Source organism: Ursus americanus, chromosome 14 (assembly GCF_024610735.1).
Source record: "Ursus americanus isolate L20-20 chromosome 14, mUrsAme1.1.p, whole genome shotgun sequence".
NCBI lineage: Eukaryota > Metazoa > Chordata > Mammalia > Carnivora > Ursidae > Ursus > Ursus americanus.
Window position 1 is genome coordinate 18,504,729 of NC_142140.1, and position 17,610 is coordinate 18,522,338.

Genomic DNA, 17,610 nt, shown 5'->3' on the forward strand with positions numbered 1-17,610 from the left:
AATGACAGAATAAGGTCTTTATGGTTAAAAAAAAAACAAAGGTGCTTATTCCTTAATTTATCACAGTGAATGGCATATTAATATATTCTCTAAAGAGCTAGACAGCCTAAAAAATGAATTTGATTAGCCGTCAATTGGGTACCATTTTTGCACAAGCCACCAGAGGGCGCGTAGCATTAAAAAGACACAGTGAAACAAGGCTGCTTCTGTGCGTTGGCTGCCTCTGTGGACAATCTCAGGATAGAGTGACCCTGGGTAAAGAAAAGATGTGTGCGCACGCGTGGGTGTCTTTTCTCCCCTGAAGCATAGAGAACGTCCAAACAAACCTTTTGGGGCTTGGTCATGCCCCCCCCCCATGCCCCCGTCAACCACCCCTTGTACAGAGCACACATCTCTTACAAAAAACAAGCATCTTAAATCAGTGTTTGACATACACTTCTGACCTATGACTTCACGCTTTGCACTCTCCTGGACTTCTGTCCTTTGAAAGCAGTCTTGGGAGCACACGCGAAGCCTGGGCAAAAGTGTCATTGGCGCTGGAGGTCTGGCCTCCATCCCTTGGTGATCTGATGGTGATGTTGTAATCCAGATTCTGCCAGGTTATCATGTGCAATGAGCAGTGAGCCCCCAGTTCTCAGTGAGTCAGGCATTCAGAACCAAAGCAAACAGAACGACAGAGCCACCACCAAGGCGGCCATATGACAGACTTTCCCTACTGTGTGTATAATATACCGCATAAAAATGGAGTCTTAATAACTTATTTTTTTTTCTTTTCACCATCAGTGCACAGAAATATCATTTAGCATTCATTGTTGTGGATGTGTTTAATGACACTGGTACCCTCCAAAATGTGGTCACCCTACCCCATCTCCTGCAATTCTGTGTTAACTTGTGCTCTATTCATCTGTATTATTTAGGCTCTTCCCCTTTAGCCCCCCAAAAGAAAGAGCCTGGATTCTGTTTGTTTGCTTTACTAGGTGAATTTATGTGGAAATATTTCTGGCCAAAGCATCATGCAGTAAATTGCTGATAAATGACTTCCATCTGGAATACACTTTGTCAGCAATTTAGGAAGCCATGCAGATTTATTTTCAGGAAACTCAAACTACTTTTCGGACCCATTACCCTTGTGCCAACTAAGTAAAATCCCCTTTCTCCTATTCTTTGGGAGTCCTGAACCGTAGCATAAAGGAATTTACAAAACACTTGCAGGAATTAATAACTGCATCCCCCTCCTTATTATGCAAAGCCTTATTAAAAGCAGAGAAATTAAGGTTTCCATAAATTACAGTTCCAGAAGGTCCAGTGTGTCTAGCTTCAGTAAGCCCTCGTAACAGCAGCACAAAGAGGATCAAATATTCTGGGGCTCAGACTTTATCCTTTCCTCATCCAGAGATAATTCAAAGAGATGCTCTTCATTAGGGCCTTTGGCAAGCTGCCTACAATTTCTTTTTGGGGCTGCTGTGAGCTTAATGATGCAGAACAATGGCTTTGCCTCTTGTTGCACACATACCTTATTGTACCTTTAATCACATTAGAAAAACAACGGCAACACAGGAAGTTGCCTGGCTGTCAGAGGACACTGCAAAGACTGCACACGTATCAGTGATTTGCACCATGCATTAAGGGGTACACCAAGGTATTTGGGGATCTCTGGAGTACTTCTGAGAGGTACAAGACGAGCCTCCTGCCCGCCCTGGAGGTGTAAGATCAGCTGAGGTATTGCAGTGTTTGTGCTTTCATGGTAACTGTGGAGTCCCAGGGAGCATCAGGACAGGACCTGTGCCTGTGGGACATTTAGCATGTAAGTTAGCAGCTATTTTCTGCTTTGGAAAACTAGCCCATCTCAGGCGACTTTGACCGCTCAGAAGCCCTGCTGAAGTGTAAGGACAGAAGCAAGAAAGGAAGATGCTTTAAGGTTAGCAAGGGGTGCAGTCTTCTCCTTGGACAAATGAACTGCCCAGAAGATCTCATGTGCAGGGGGTGATGGGGTAGGGAGCCTGACAGCTTTAGAGCTGTGGCCAGAACTCAGCTGAAGCAGGTCCCCTGGTTATGGGGAAGAGGTGGGGCAGCAGTGCTGGCAGGGATGGAGAGGTCTGTGGCTCTGTTGGCTTGGTGCCAGGGACCCCAGCACTGGCCAAGCATCCCCCCAGCTGTATCCTTTCAGGACAAGGGGAAAGTCAGTGTGTCGATGCTTTGAGGAGAGTTTTCAGATAGAGGCTGGGGGAAGGGGAACGGAGTAACACGCCTGGCAGTATCACTCATTCCCTCCACCTTTTCTAAGGTGAACCAGACACTCTGTAGAATAGTGTGACCTTTGCTCACTTGATTAGGCCATAAGGAAGTAATTCTGTTTGGGACTTAGGCTTCAAAGTAGAAATTGTAACAACGAATACATTCGCTAAAGTCTGCACACACATTTAAAGATGGCAAGGAGAACATACTAATTGCAGTGATGTTCACTGCAGGAACCATAGCATTATTTATTGAGCACTTACTGTGTGCCAGCGCTGTGCGAAGTGCTGACTGTGCATTTCTCCGTCAGATCCTCACAGCAGCGCCCAGAGATGGGTGATACTATTATCCCCATTTCAGAGATAAAGAAACTGAGATGCAAAGGAATTATAAATGGGGGTGGCAACAGTGTCTGTGCTGGGATTCCAAAGTCTGAATTCTTCTCTTGTATGAATCATTTTTATCAAAACCAGTGAATAGATGACCTGTATTATATGGAACATTTAGATTAATTTTTTAAAAATCATTCTCACCTTTGTGGAGCTGACAGGGAGACCCTGCATTCTCAAACAGGGCCACGTGCTGCTTGGCGCCTCCGTCAGCCTCCGAGTACTTGGGTCTGTTCTCTTACAAATGAGAGGACTTGAGACAGGGCCTCTGGTCCCTCATGCCAGGGGGGATGGCGGACAAAGAGAAGAGTGTTCGGGGGGAGTGCAGCACTTCCATCAACCTCCCAGGCAGTTTTAAGAATGGTTCGTATTCTTTTGCCACTCAGCAACAAAAAATAGGAATGATTTGTGCCTTGTATGCCCCCGAAGTTGTTGATTTTGAGACTCGGCCAGGTCGTGGTATGAAAAAGTGCGGACAGAGTTAACGGTGGTTATTGGACGGACGTAAACTCGACCTCCGTACGGAAGTGTTGAACGTGGTTTAGTTTTCCTGCAAGTGGGAGTGTGTCTGCTTAAACAACCTATCGATTCCAAAAGTTTTATTACTAGAAGCAGCTTCACAGTCCGAATTAGCTGAGGTAAAGCAGGTGTGGAAAAAGAAAGCCCACCTCCTCCTGCCTCAGTGACACGGCGCCTGTCTGTAGCTGAGAAGGTCCCTTTTTTTCACGGCGGACATTTATCCATCGCTAGGGCTCGTTCTTTTCCTCAGTTAGCCGTGGAGCCTAAACCACTTTGATGTTGATGAAGCAATGAGAAGGAAAGGCTTAGGTTTCGGCCAGGGCTCACTCCCCCGTCTTTCTCCCGATCTCTTCTTGAGGTACAAAGCGTTCGGTGACCATAAAGGAGTTCTCTTGCTCTCCTCTTAGGACTGAGGCCAGTTTGCCACCACCCCGGCTCAGGTGCCTTGTGAGTGTTCCCATGAGTCCCTGCACACCTCTGCATCCCCACGCTGGTCTCCGTGAAGTCCTGTGTACCCATGTGCCCCTGCACTGAGCCCTCCCTCGAGGCTCTGCGCATCATTCTATTCCTTGTTTCTGTATTGTCTGTTAACTCAGCCTCCTCAGTTACACCGTGAAATCCCGGGAAGTCTACTCACAGCCTTGACCCTCAGCATGTGATCGGTTGAACACATTGGATTCTGTATGTGTTGGTAGGGCACGGGGAGCAAGGAAAGAAGCAAGGGTACTAGTTAGGAACCCAGAGCGAGCTCTTGGAAGAGATGGACTGGGATTTGGACCGAGACGATGCCGATGGAGAACACAGGGCATACAGAACATTGACTTTTCCTTCATTCAGCCAACACGTTTGCCCAACCAACCCCACGCTGAGCACCGAGCTTCCCACTCCCTGCTCGTTGGCTCACCAGTGCCCTGAAGAGAAAACCTACTCCTTAACTGTGGCCTGCAGGGGCCTGTTCTCTCTTTTTACCTGTCCGGTGAGCTGCCTGCTATGTACCCATCATGCATCTGTTCTGGTTCTTACCGGTTTCTTGCAGCAGCACCCAGAACCCACCTTACTCCTTCCGTGTTCACACCTTAGACTAGCTGTTCCTCTCCATCTGAAACACAGTTCACCAGTTCATTCTTGAGGACTCAGTGCAAATATCCCTCTCCCCAGAGATCTTCCCTGATCCAAAATGTTCCCCCACCCCCACCCATGTCGACCTCTCTGTGCACAGTTTATTTGTGTCCTAGCACTTATCATAATTCATGTACTTATTAACTTGTCTATTGTCTCCAACCCCCAGTCCTCAGGAAAATGTCAGCCCCATGAAGGCGGGGACTTCGTCTTGTTCTCTGTGACACCCCAGGTCCTGACACATAACTATTCAGGACATGTTTACCAAATTAACTTCTGAATGAGGAATGTATCAAGCAGGTCCCACTTTGGTCTGGGAAGGCTTTTAGCAATGACAAATGAGTCCATGTCCCGGGATGCTAATGGCTTCCATAGATACAGCTGCATATCGCCATGAGGCAGGTGGTACACAGCCACAGGGGAGACGACTGCCCCTCTCTCCACGTTCCTGTGACATGCCTGCCATAGCTGGCAGAAAGAAACATATGGAACAGTGAAAAAATGTAGCTTTAATAAATGACTTCTCTTGCACTCATTAATAATGCAGGGAGAGGTCATGGCTACATTGGGGTGGGGAGAGCAGGCACGGAAGAATAGCATCCGCGGGTCCGGCGGCATACCAGAGCCAAAGAACCCTCCTGCGTCCTCTGCCCAGCGTGGGATTCGGCAGGGAGCCTAGCATCCACTCTCTGCAGCTCGCACAGCTGGGTTGCTAGCCACATAGCCTTCAGTAGTGTGGCGGGTGCCCTCACATTGGCGAAGTGTCCCCGGATTCTGCTGCTTGACAGTGAGGGCTGTGCTGAGAAAAGTCAGGCATGAATTCGTCTCCTTCACATGACCTGCTTTCCTGTTTCTCCATCAAGAGCATATTGAGTGGTGTGTGTCTGTTGGTTAACTTTGGGGAAAGCGTCCCTTTTCCTGTCTACTGGTCACCTGCCTGGCAGGATAATGTTTTTTTTCAAAGGCATTTTATTATACCCATCAGTCTGTAATAAAGAATATGCTGGAATAGTGCAGAAGTGGAAGAAAGTTACTGGCATCAATGTTCGATTGTGGGAGTTCAAGCATCTTGATTTGAGAGGCAGTGGGGATCAAGGGGAATTTTCCTGACTGTTGAAGAGTTTCTAGAAGTTTCTTCTAAGTCGTTCATTCTCACAAGATGGTCTTGGAGCAGCAGCTTCGCCATCACGTAGGAACTTGTTAGAAATGCAGAGTCTCCAGCCACCCTCCAGACCTACTGAGCCCCGATCTCTGCGGTGACGCCAGCAGTCTGTGTTGAACAAGGCTTCCGGGTGAGTTCGGTGCTCATTCAAGTTTCAGTACCTGCGTTTGAAGTTAAACCCAAACTACTGGAAGAGGGAGGACTCTTCCGTTACCTAAGTTTTGGGGCGGATTTTCTTCATTCTTCTTTTGGATGGAGAGGCAGGAGGACAAGCTCATATCTCAGACACTTCCATTCAGATCAAAATGTTACCATCTGTTGGTTAATAGAAAATGAAAATCATTTTATTTTGATGAAGCAGGGCTTTTTTCAAGTAAGTTGTTCTGTAATATCTAGTTTACAAGTGGGAACATGAAGGTTAGTGAAGCTTTGTGTGTCACCAATATGTATGCACATAGAGACCTACACACACATACATGTGTATATGTGTGTGTGTGTGTGTGTGTATCTTCTTAACCTTCAGTTTTCTTCAACCAGTGTGCCTCTCAGAATCACCCCAGATTCCAGAATTATCCTGCATCCTCCTAAGTCACACACCCTCCTACTCCTATCAACTAGTCAATGGGAACTCTAAAGTAATTCCCAGTAATGCGAATGATGGTAAGCAGAATCCTCCTGCCCAAAGAAAATGTGTTTTTAGAAAGACCTTGTCAACCAAATGAATCCTATTTTGCAGAATTCTGGGTGAAACAAGTTGAGCAGGGACCTCCCTCTGATGGTGAGCTAGATGGCCGTCACCACGCTGACGAGTCGTGATTACGCACCCTGACTCCACAGATTTTCCGGTTGCAGGACTCAGTCCAACTGTATCTGTCAATGAAACAGTACCATTGACCAATAACTATCTTAGTTTACATTTTGATGTGTCATGCCAGAGGATAAACTCTTTTAGAGGTCTTAGTAAGTATTGCCGGATTATCCCCCAAGTAAGCCTCTTTGTGTAAACCTCCAGCAACAAAGTGACTGCCTCACCTTTCTCCTGTTCCCATACTCACTGGGCATTAAAGCTATTCTCATGGTTTTTTTCTATTTGATAGAAAAAGGGGGCGGAGGAGAGGAATGGCCTTTTCATTTGTAACTTGCATTCTTACACCAGTCTCAAGGCACCAAAGTTCCTCGGGCCACTGGTTCTCAAACTGGAACTGCATCAGCATCCCCCCGAGGCACTGTTAAAGCACTGAGACCTGTGCCCCACCCCCAGTTTAGGTGCTGCTGGTCTGGGGAGTGTGCTTTGGGAACCACTGCTCTAAGAGATAGGTGATTACATAGGGATGGATGGATGGATGGATGGATGGATGGATGGGTAGATGGATGGGTGGACGGACTGCCTGACAGATGGACAAAAGGGCAGGAGGGAGGGAAAGAAGGCGGGCTTTAAGGTGTATGCTGCTCAGTTTTACTAATGCCAGGCTGGCTTTCAGCGTCATGGTAGAGAGGTTCTTGATGCTTCTCTTCCCTGTCAGTACTTGGTGTCATCTGGCTCCGTTAGTTTTACAGTGCTGTGACTACAAAAGAGGTATCTCACTATGGTTTAAATTTGTTTTACTCTTGATTATTAATGAAATAGAGTGTTTGATTTTTGATGTGTATGTTGACCATATTTGAGCTGTGTGTGTGTGTGTGTGTGTGTGTGTGTGTGTGTGTGTGTGTGTGTACAGTGCCTGTTCAGGTATCTGCCCCAGTTCTCTATTGGATTTGTCATCTTTTTCCTTTGATTCATAGGATTTTTAAAAGCACAGTCTGGATACCAGTCCTTTATCAGGTACAACTTGCAGACCTTTCCTCCCAGCTTGTGGCTTGTCTTTGCTTTCTCTTACGTGTTCCAGGGAACCAAATCCTTCATTGAACATAGTCAAATATATCAGTCTTTCTTACGGTTTGTGCTTTTAGTCTCTGTGAGGAAATATATTTTCTGATTTGAAGCTCTAAAGCTGCTATCCTTTGTTTTCTTCCAAAAGCTTTATATAACTTTTGTCTTTCACAGGGGGGTGTAAGGTTGGAGTTGACTTCGTGTTTTTAGAATGGATCTCCTAGTACCAATGGAGAAAGCCCATCTCTTCCCTATCAAAGGGCAGTGCCAGTTTCTATGTGTTTGGGGCTGTTCTGGCCTTTCTCTTCTTGTCCATCGAGAGTCCCCCTGCGCCAAGATCACACTAAGAGTGTCTGTTTCCTTGTGCTGTAGTTCTGTAATAACTCTTGTACCCCGGGAGGAGGTCGCTCCCTGGTGCCGCCTTCTTGTGCTCTTCTTGGCCTCCTGTCTATCCACAGACATGCGAAGTTCAGCTTGTCAAGGTGACATATTGGTAGTGCTCTTTTCTCAAATGGGGGGATGGGCTTACAAGTATTCGGTGTAGCATTCTTTATAATTATATGTAGCTTACAAATCTTTTAATGTATTCAGTATTTAGTAAAATGAAAATAAATATTAAAATAAAAATTTGAAGAAGAGCCCCAAGAAGAAATATCATATATTACATTTTCTGAAAAAAAGTAAATCCGAAATAGTTATGATGGGAAAGAAAGGGTTGGTTGGCTATCAAGATCTTTAAAAAGTATTAAAGTACTGCCTTATTTTTTTCTTAAGATAAAGCATTCTTCATGTGCAAAAGAATTCTCTCAACCTCTACCATTTGTTACAACAGAAGACAGCTGTAGGACCACAGTTAGAACTTGTATCTTTACAAACACATTGCTTAAGAGTTGGCATGTTTGCATGTTTCTATATAAAGAAGTCTTAAGCAAAAATGTCTTTTTTTGGTGAACAAACAATGCGTAAACCATATAATGCAGACAAACACTATTCACAGCATTAAACCAGCGAAAACAGAGTTAATTTGTCAGACATCTGGGAAAGTAAGTTTCCTCCCAGTGTGTTAAGCAGTGTCCCACAGCCCAGATGAATTCCTGTTTTACCATACGTGACAATTCATTATTCCCCTCCTCTGCCCAAAAGTGTCACCGGTGGGGCACATAACAGTAGAAGCGACATACATTTAATAAAAGAAAACTCTAAATAATATGAACCAATTTTCCTTTATCAAGCAGCTGTTTACGATTTGGGGAATCTGGAAAACCTGGAGAGACATTATCTTTCATAACAATATTTCAGTTGGCATCAGGAGATGAAGAGCAGTGGCTATACACACCCCCCCCCACCAAATCACAATGGTATTTTACAGCTGGGATTCTGTAATTGGGAAATGCCTGGCATGAATAACTTGTATTTCCTCTCCTCCCCCTGTTAGATACCAGCTACCATATGTTGCACTTACCCGCATGCATCAACGTGTTCCCATGTGTTACAATTCCGTGACCAGTGGTGCCTCTGTTTCCCTGGGCCCAGTGTTTTCTCCTTTTCCATTCTCGCTCTAGCAACTTTCTAAGCCTAAAATTTGCAGTATAAGCCTAGGTATCTAGAATCTCCAGGAATAGAAGTTTGGCACATCTGTCTAATCTCTCCCCCCACCAATATAAGTTTCTGTTCCGGTTCCTCCCTGGAGTGGAACCTGAGAGCACATGCCTGTTCCCTTACAGTGCAGGGAGGGGACAAACCTCAAGAAGAAGGCCAGGTGAAGAGCTAGTGCCTCTTTTTTCCCAATTGGCCATCAAGTTTTAGAACCAACTCTCCTCCATATCCAGCCACAGTTAAAAATGTCCAGAGAAAGGAAGAAGCAATTCCTGCATTGTATGCTTTGTCCTTGAATTAACAGTGAAGGCCCAAGACTAAGACATTGCAGCGATTGGGATTTTTGTGCTAATAGCAATGATTAAGTAACCGAGTGTGATCTGCCGTGCACATGGTCTATCTACACCTGTTAGATACAGCATCTCATGCAATTTTAACACAGCCCCTTAAAGTACAGCTCTGTTGTTATGTCCATTTTACGGATAGGACAACTGAGGGTTAGAGAAGAGATTCACGTTCCTGAGATCACACGGCTCTTACAGGGCAGAGCCAGGGTCCTTGCACAGGGCTGTCGGTCTTCAGCACACTGTCTGAACAGTGTCCCCAGCACTGTACTAAATATGTGGCCCTGTGATAGACGGCTAAGTCCTTGTCCTGGGGGCTTGCATTCTGGGATGGCGGGAGGTCAGAAATTAAATCCTAAACTAACGAGCATATAATTACATTATAAGGTAAACTTAAAGGAATATGGATCTGCAACGGAAGTATCGTCAAAGGGCGCCTGGGTGGCGCAGTCCTTAAGCATCTGCCTTCGGCTCAGGGTGTGATCCCAGCATTCTGGGATCGAGCCCCACATCAGGCTCCTCCACTAGAAGCCTGCTTCTTCCTCTCCCACTTCCCTTGCTTGTGTTCCCTCTCTCGCTGGCTGTCTATAAATAAATAAAATCTTTAAAAAAAAAAAAAAAGAAATATCGTCAAAAGACTGGACCAGGAAACTGTGCTCCATTTTCTCCTTTGTAAAAGGGAGGTTTAAAAAAAAAAAAAACCCAGTTCCACAGCTATGGGAGTTACATGGTGTCTTACTGTGATACTCACTGAAGGGAAGTTCATCCTACTATCTTACTAAAGCAGGAGAGGAGTTCCATCTACGAGTGATCCCAGTTTCGAGTCACCCTCTAGTTGTCCTAAGGCCAGCATTTACTGAGTGCGGCTTTGTTCTCTGGGCCACACGCTGAGCGAAAGACCAAAAGCAGCCCCGTGCTCACAGCACTCATGTCCTGGCCCCTACACCCCATGGTGTTAACTATTATATGTTGTCCAACAAGCCCGTCAAGGCTCTGGGGACCAAGGGAGAAGGCCAGCATTCCTGAAGGAGGTGGCCACAGCCCGGCCTCCAAAACTGGGTCTAAAAGGGTTATCATTTCGGGTGGCAGGCCTCCAAGAGACAGATCGTGACGGTAGTGGATCTGGAAAGGACCTCAGTGGCCACCACTGTTGCTAAGTCATTTCTTAGAAAGGAACAGTGGCAAACAGGGCTTTTGAAAGAAGGATGAGAGGCCAGGACTCCCCAAGAATAATAATGCAAAGGTGGGAATATACAGTATGTTTGGAGGGAACGGTCAGATTCTGCCATGGGGCCCCCATGTTATTTCTTGAACACCTCTACCGTGCAAGTAGGGGGCGGCCACTGGCGATGGTGCAGGGGATGCAGAACCAGCAAAGTCGTGATCCTCCCAGCTCTCACCACCTGCCGGTGGAGGTGGTAAGACAATGTCAAGTTATCACACAGATGACCACGCACCAGTAACAAGCTCTGCAGGCGGCCAGTGCCAGGCACCAGGGGCCCCCTGTTTGGGGGCTAGGATCCAATCCTGGTGGCCAGCCTGGACTTCCTAACCATCCGAACACAAAGCAGTCAGCGTTAGCCAGGCAGAAGCTCCAGGGCAGAAAGAGTCCTGCATTTCTAGGAAGAGCATTTCGTTAAGGGTACTTCCCCGGGCATGTGTCTCCTGCGCGCTCGCACATCCCGGGAGGGCTTGGCTTCCAGGCTGCCATCCCAAGTTGGACACTTACTTGCTGAGCGAAAGCAGATGAAATACTTTGAAAGTATGAAGCAAGTGCTGTTAGATGGTGGTAGGACTACACCAAATATTTAAATACAGAAAGCTTTGGAAAGGCATTACTAATGTTAACCATATCCTGTCCACACTAAACAAACTCGTGAAGGGGACAGGGAAGATAGGGTGTTCAATTACAAATTTTTTTAAATATATAAGGTTAGACATTCATAAAAATAAAGGGAGCCTGTGTTCCCTGGATGAAGTGTGTGCCCAGAGCCTAGGACAGCAGTTAGAACAAGTAGACAGCTGGAAATTTCCTCTGGACACACACAGCCGATGTTGCCACTGGAAAACAGGTTTTTTGGTGAGCTCATCCGTGAGGCGAGATGAAATGAGGTCAGAGAAAAGCTTCCAGAGCTTCAGACTGTTGGCTTCTAACTCAACTAAGGAAAGGTTTAAAGGAAAAAAATCCCTGATCCAGACGAAAGTGTGGGAGAGAGCTTACTGTTGCCCGCAGCGTCCAAAGAAAACGGCTGTGTCCCATCACTGCGTTCTGCCATTCCGTGATAAGGGTCCCTATTTTTGCTGCCAGTGGCCTTATTTCTTTCTCTCAGATCCACACACCACTTTGTTGAAACATAGCCACAAGTGCATTTCCACTCAGCTGGGCACAGTTGCTAGCTATACTGAAGCATCAGAACTAGAAAGAACACCCCAGTCCTCTCCTTCTCCCCTCTGACAACTTGACTCTTCCAGAAATTGGTTAGATTCCTTTTCTGGCTTTAAGTTTGACGAAAATCATATACACATACTTCTCTTTCTCCCTCTATCTCTCTGCTCCCCTCCCTTCTTCCCTCCCTCTGTGTCTCTCTCTCCCCAGTCCCCACCTCCCTCCCTCTGTCTCTCTCTTTCTATCCCCCTCCCTCCCTACTTTTCTGTCTCTCTCTTTGGAAAACCCCTACATTTCCTCATAATCTAATTGCATTATCAAGTGTTGTTTGGATCATTAGTTCCTTCCCAGATGATTTGCTCCTGGTAGGTTTCTAGCAAATTCTACCCATGTCTAATAAATCATCTTAGAAAATGCTGCAGGTTCTTCTCTGTCGTAGGGATGGGAGTCCACATGCTAATTCCTGTGCCCTGCACACAGTTTTATCATCCTTCCTCTCACCAAAGCAACCCTGTTAGGTTCTTCCTTAAAACTCACTAACAATTTGACGGCAGAGGAGAGATTTCACAATTGTGCTTTGGCCAACCTCTCGTTGGAGTAGTCCATGGCTCACCTCACTGAATACACTCAAGGTTATTTTGTCACCCAAACAAAATTTCTCCAAGTGGCCACAGGCAAGGGGTCCATCTCCTCTGGGTCCACCTGCTGGAACCAAGAGTCAGGGGGATGTCTGAAGGGCCCATTACCCTGATATGATGCTTCCATGAAACCAAAACTGAGAGCAAGAAAATGAAGTCAAGAAGTCTAACAGTTGAGTGTCCTTACGAGGTGAAAGGATGTGGGGACATAGTTCTTGCGCCCACCATGTGGCAGTTGGAGCGGGGGATTGTGGAATTGTGTCTAGAGAGGCTGTTTAGGTTCATACTTTCCATAAGCACCTTTTATTTTTTATTTCTGTTAAGATCAACTTATCATGCACTTTCTACATCCTGGGAGTCCCGTGCAGCCCATTCTTGTAATTACTCTGCCATTCTCATTGCCCAGAATTTAATCACCAAAAAAGCGAAGATCAATTATGATAATGTGGCCATATTTTAAAGCCCTCAGTGTCTGTGAAGTTGAGAGGGAGAGTCATTTTATTCCCTATTTTAGAGGTGATAAATATCCCAGGATGTCATCATTATTCTTTGGGTGCCATTTATAAATCACACTTATAAATCTTGGAGAAAGAAGTACCACCTTAAGTTTATTTTTGATTCATAAAGGTTCTAAATCTTACCAGTTTCTGTTCCTTCCACAGCCCCAGAGTCCATCATTCCTATTCACTTTCATTGGTTCTTCTTTCAAAGCCAGTATTTCCAGAATTATGCATTCATTTCTCACAGTGATCATTTGGTAACTCCATACTCCCCTGGAGATAACTTGAAGAGAATTTATATAATCTCTTGATGTAAAGTTGTCTCCGGTTGCAAGGGAAGGTATCTGCAAACTGTGAATCCTTTGCCAGTTCACTAAATATATCTGGATTCATTATGGCATATAAGCACTCCTAAATGGAATATTCTTATACATAGGACAGATGAAATACGAGCTGGTAGGATGAAGTGTTTTGTCTTTTAGAAATTTTATTCAAATTTAGAAATCTATCTCAACCTAGCAGGAGAGAGACACATTTTCTCCTCTAACTGAAATTTTCCTCAACAAATCGAGCAACAGTTTGCAATTAAAAATAGAGAATTTTGTTACAATTCAGGACAAAACAAGAGTTTAGTTTTTGTGCTTTAATCATATCGACTGGATAAGCAATGAATTGTTTTATTTTGTTGCAGTGAATTTATATCACACACACACACACACACACACACACACACACACACACACCATCCCTCTCCAAAATGAGTCCATTGCCATAAGTTAGGAGAATAAAATATAGAGCCTGTCCCCCCACTCTGAGGACGCTTAAGTAGCAAGAGCCGTCCTGCTAACTGCAGACTTCCAATTCTGCAATTTTCTTCATGGGAATAATTAAGACAGAGAAGAAGATCAGGAGAAATTTTCATAATAAAAATACTGAAAATTACCCATCATAATACCACTTTGAAATGTTGATGTTCAATATAGATTAAAACTAAAACTCTGGGAATCACGCAATTCGATATGGTTTACAGCAGTTCTAAAACACCAACCACGTGGGAAGCTCCTGTGAAAAACAAGGGGCTTTCCCTGTTGAAGCTGAGGACTGTGTCCCATTTTGCAGAAAGAGTTGTTGAAATATAAGATTGAGTGGCTTTTTTAGCCAGTTGGCACAAGAAGCCATTCTTCCTCCTATAATCCAACTTCAGTATGGTTCTCCAGCAAAAGAATGGACACGTAGGATTCCAGAGTCCTAGGAAGCAGAGTTCCCAACAAAATGGTTAGTTTCCATTGGATAGGAACAGCAGGTGGTGACATGATGCCCTCACTGTGCACTTGCAAGGGAGCCCCAAGAAGGAACCATAATTTAGGATCCAGGTCATTACAGGGAGTCTTTACTCAAGGGGGAGTCCAGTAGCAGGACAAGGAAAATTCTTGAGAAGCCTAGGACCTGCCTAGATCTTTATTTATTTCGTGTTTCTGAAATTTTCTACTTGAATTTGTTTTGCCGTGATTTATCGTAGTACAGCAGGCTCTTTCGGAGTTAAGAAACCAAGTTCAGACTCCCCAAACTACCATTTAATAGTTCCGTGACCCTTAGGCAAGTCACTTACCCTTCTGAGTCTCAGCTTCCTGTGAAAATGGAAATAAAGGGTGGTTGAGAGGTCCCCACTTCCTAAATCTCTCTCTGTTCTGCTTGGGCCACCTGAGACGCCCCTTTCCTAGCCTCTCCCATTGCAGGCTTCCCACAACAGCCAGGTGCTAGGGTCATGTTTCTAAAAGGCATAACCTGTTTGCACATCCTCTTTGTCTGGTTAGTTCTCCACCCACCCCTTTTTAGTTGTCTTGGAGTCAGAGTCCTTTCTGTGGCCTGCAGTGGTCAATGTGGTCTGCACCTGCCCACCCCTCCAGTCTTATCACATAATAATCTCTATTCCACCTGTTCCGATGCTCAGTTGTGCCAGGTTTCCTCCAGTCACAGGACCTTTGCACATGTTGCTCCTCCTGTCTGGAATTCCCTCTCCTCTCTTTCTCCCCGTGTAAATCCTGTCTATTCTGCTGATTTGTGCTCAACATCTGTTCCTCAGAGGATCCCCCTCATCCCCGTACCGGCTCCTTCCCCAGCCCCAGCCAGGTTCTCTTTCCTTCCCTCAGTTATGGGATCATTAGCATCTGTCTCCTTCACCAGACTATGAACTTACTGGGGCAGCTCCCATTTCTGGTTTTGCTCACCACTGCACTGGCAACCCCAGCCAGGGTACCGGGCATATGGTCATCCCCAATATTTATTAGATCAATAAGCACATGAATGAGTGATTGAATAAAAAAAGGCCTAAGCACGGTGCACGGTACATAGAAAATATTCCGAATGAAAAATGATGTCTGACGTTTCTAGGAAGTAAAAAGTAGGATCCCTACCATCAAGGCTCTTTTTAGGCTTGTAGTTGTATTTCAAATCCCAGCCAAACTTTCTAGTTTTTCCCTAGTGTGGGTCTTTTAAAAAATGCTATTTATATCAGAAGTGTTTGAGATGATATATCATAATTTATTGAGAAAGAGAATTCTGTGAAAACAAAAGAAAAACTTGCCCATTCTTTCAACATTCAGTGCCAGTTTCATTTTCATGCTGGTGCTAGGCCTTCTCAGTGGGCTTTTCTTTAACTGCTAAGACCACAAGGTCATCATTTCCAACACTTTCTTTAAGGATTCTATCCCAGTCATTTTCATGGAAATTTTACTACTAGTTTGCAATGCAGGAGCAAAAATCAGATTTTATCTAAGTCCTATATGTCATAATTTTGTTTCTTGCAAGAAAACAGAAAACAGACAAAAAAGGTTCCAAACCACTGTGGAAGTTACACTAAAAGTTTAAGACCCAAATCCACAAGGGCCAGGAAATTCTATGTCAAGTGCACCCGCTTTAGCTTTCCTTTGTCCTCGCAGTTCTCGGTTTGCTTCCTGATATTGGTGTTGTATAAAGATAGTTAGGAAATTTCATTGTCTTATCAAGAGAAATAAGTAAGATACAGGTCATTAAGGTCAGTGAGCTTCCTGCAAAATCTGTTCTCTTGGCCTGTCTCCTGTAAGAATCAAGGCTTCAAAATGTCTGGTGCTACTGTTTTTCTTACCACGCAAGGGTTTTCTGGTTTAACAAAAGACTCACATTACTTTTCCTCCCACTTGGACTGTCTTCAGTGGTGTCCCATCACTGGGGCTTCACCAAATGCCTCAGGACATTTGTGGGACAAACACGCTAAAATTTGAAGGGACAACTTCATAAGAGAAGAATTGAGAAAAGAAAATAGATTCCCCTGCCTTCAACTTCCTTGCAGATAAGTAGGAAGGGGTGGGCGAGTGAAAACTTGTGTTTTCTTACTCTGTCCGTTAAACACGTCCCCTTACCCAGGTGAGTTTCTGGGAAAGGTCCGCCGGCTTAGCCGCCTTGGGCCCGCGTGGCCCAGCTCACCCATTCGCATGGAGGCGCCAACAGTGAATGTCTTTCTTGGGCCAGGAACTTTAGTCTTCTCATCAGAGCTTTGAGTTTCTCCGCTGAGGCTCACCTGTCCCCCTTGTGATGATGACTTTTTCATTCCACTCTCCCTCCCTGTTGCCACCTAATCTTACCTCTGGGCTGAGGTCAGGTAACATGCTCCAGCTGTGCAGCTCAGTGGTAAGAGGGATAGGGCACCTGCTTGAACTCGGGCAGACGTGGTTCAGATCCCGTCTCTATTGCTGGATGAGCTGCACTCTTTCTAAGATGCTGCTTTTAGCAACTTGGGCTTTTATTTTCTCATCTATAAAAACAAAACCTCTGACCTCACCAGTGACCTTCTTATTGAGAAGATGAGGTAGGATCACACATAGAAAGCCCAGTGCCTGACCCGAAGCAAGCCTGCACTACAGGAAGTTCAGACTATGACATCCTTGAGATGGATGCTGGGCTCCATCTATGGACCCATCTGTGTCTTTCCCGTGGGCAGGAGAGTAACATAAAACCTTTTTTATTGATGTTCTTACCCAGTTTATTTGCAGTAAAGTTTTCACTGAAATTTGGCAGCTGGAATGTTTAGGAACCACCTGGGGCCCTAGTATCTCCTGTGAAAGTGCTGACCATGAGCCAGACTCCCTTTACAGTGAATCTTCACAACCCCATTTACAGAAGGGGCACAGGGAGAACGTGTCCAAGTTTGCAGGGTTATGACAATGGCGGACGTTCAGCACCGTGCTGAGAGCTTTACTTTACACCGTTTAGTGGTTACAAACACCCTAGGAGGTAAATGCTTTACTGTCCTCCATTTTCAGTGGGGGACACTGAGGCACACAGAGGTAGAGTCATTTACCCAGGTCTCACATCTAGTAAATGGTAGAGCAGAGATTCAGACCCTGTGTGTCTCACCCCAGAGCCCAGACAGTGGTCACTCTGACCCAGTGTTACTGAGCTGTTGGGTTACCACTTTCTCAGTGGGACATCGTGCCTGGCACATAGTGCGTTCCCCAATAAATCTTCCAATGAATGAAGATAAAAGACACCAGACATTTATCGAGCACTTACTCTGCCAGGGCACAAACCCTAATGACTTTCAATGTATGGCCTAATGAATTCTAACAACAAACCAATGCATTAGGTCCTCCTGTTGACCCATTTTACAGATAAGAAAACCGAGTCACCAGGAGGTTGACTTGCTCAAGCCGATATGACACATAAGTGGCACAGCCTACATTTAAACTGAGGCGGTCAGACCCTGGAGCTGAAGGGTCTTACCACCTGTAGAACTCCTTCCTGTTCTTGGGCACCTTCATGCAATCTCCATTAGGGTCCTATTTGAAACTTCAATGCCCGGGGTCACATAAAACAT

The 17,610-nt window shown here is 45.2% G+C and overlaps 1 protein-coding gene across 1 annotated transcript in view; it reads left to right on the forward strand.

Annotated features, from left to right (window-relative positions):
- The window catches only part of PDZRN3 (PDZ domain containing ring finger 3), a 235,940-nt gene that overhangs the window by 188,052 nt on the left and 30,278 nt on the right, over window positions 1–17,610 (forward strand). The window lies entirely within an intron of this gene.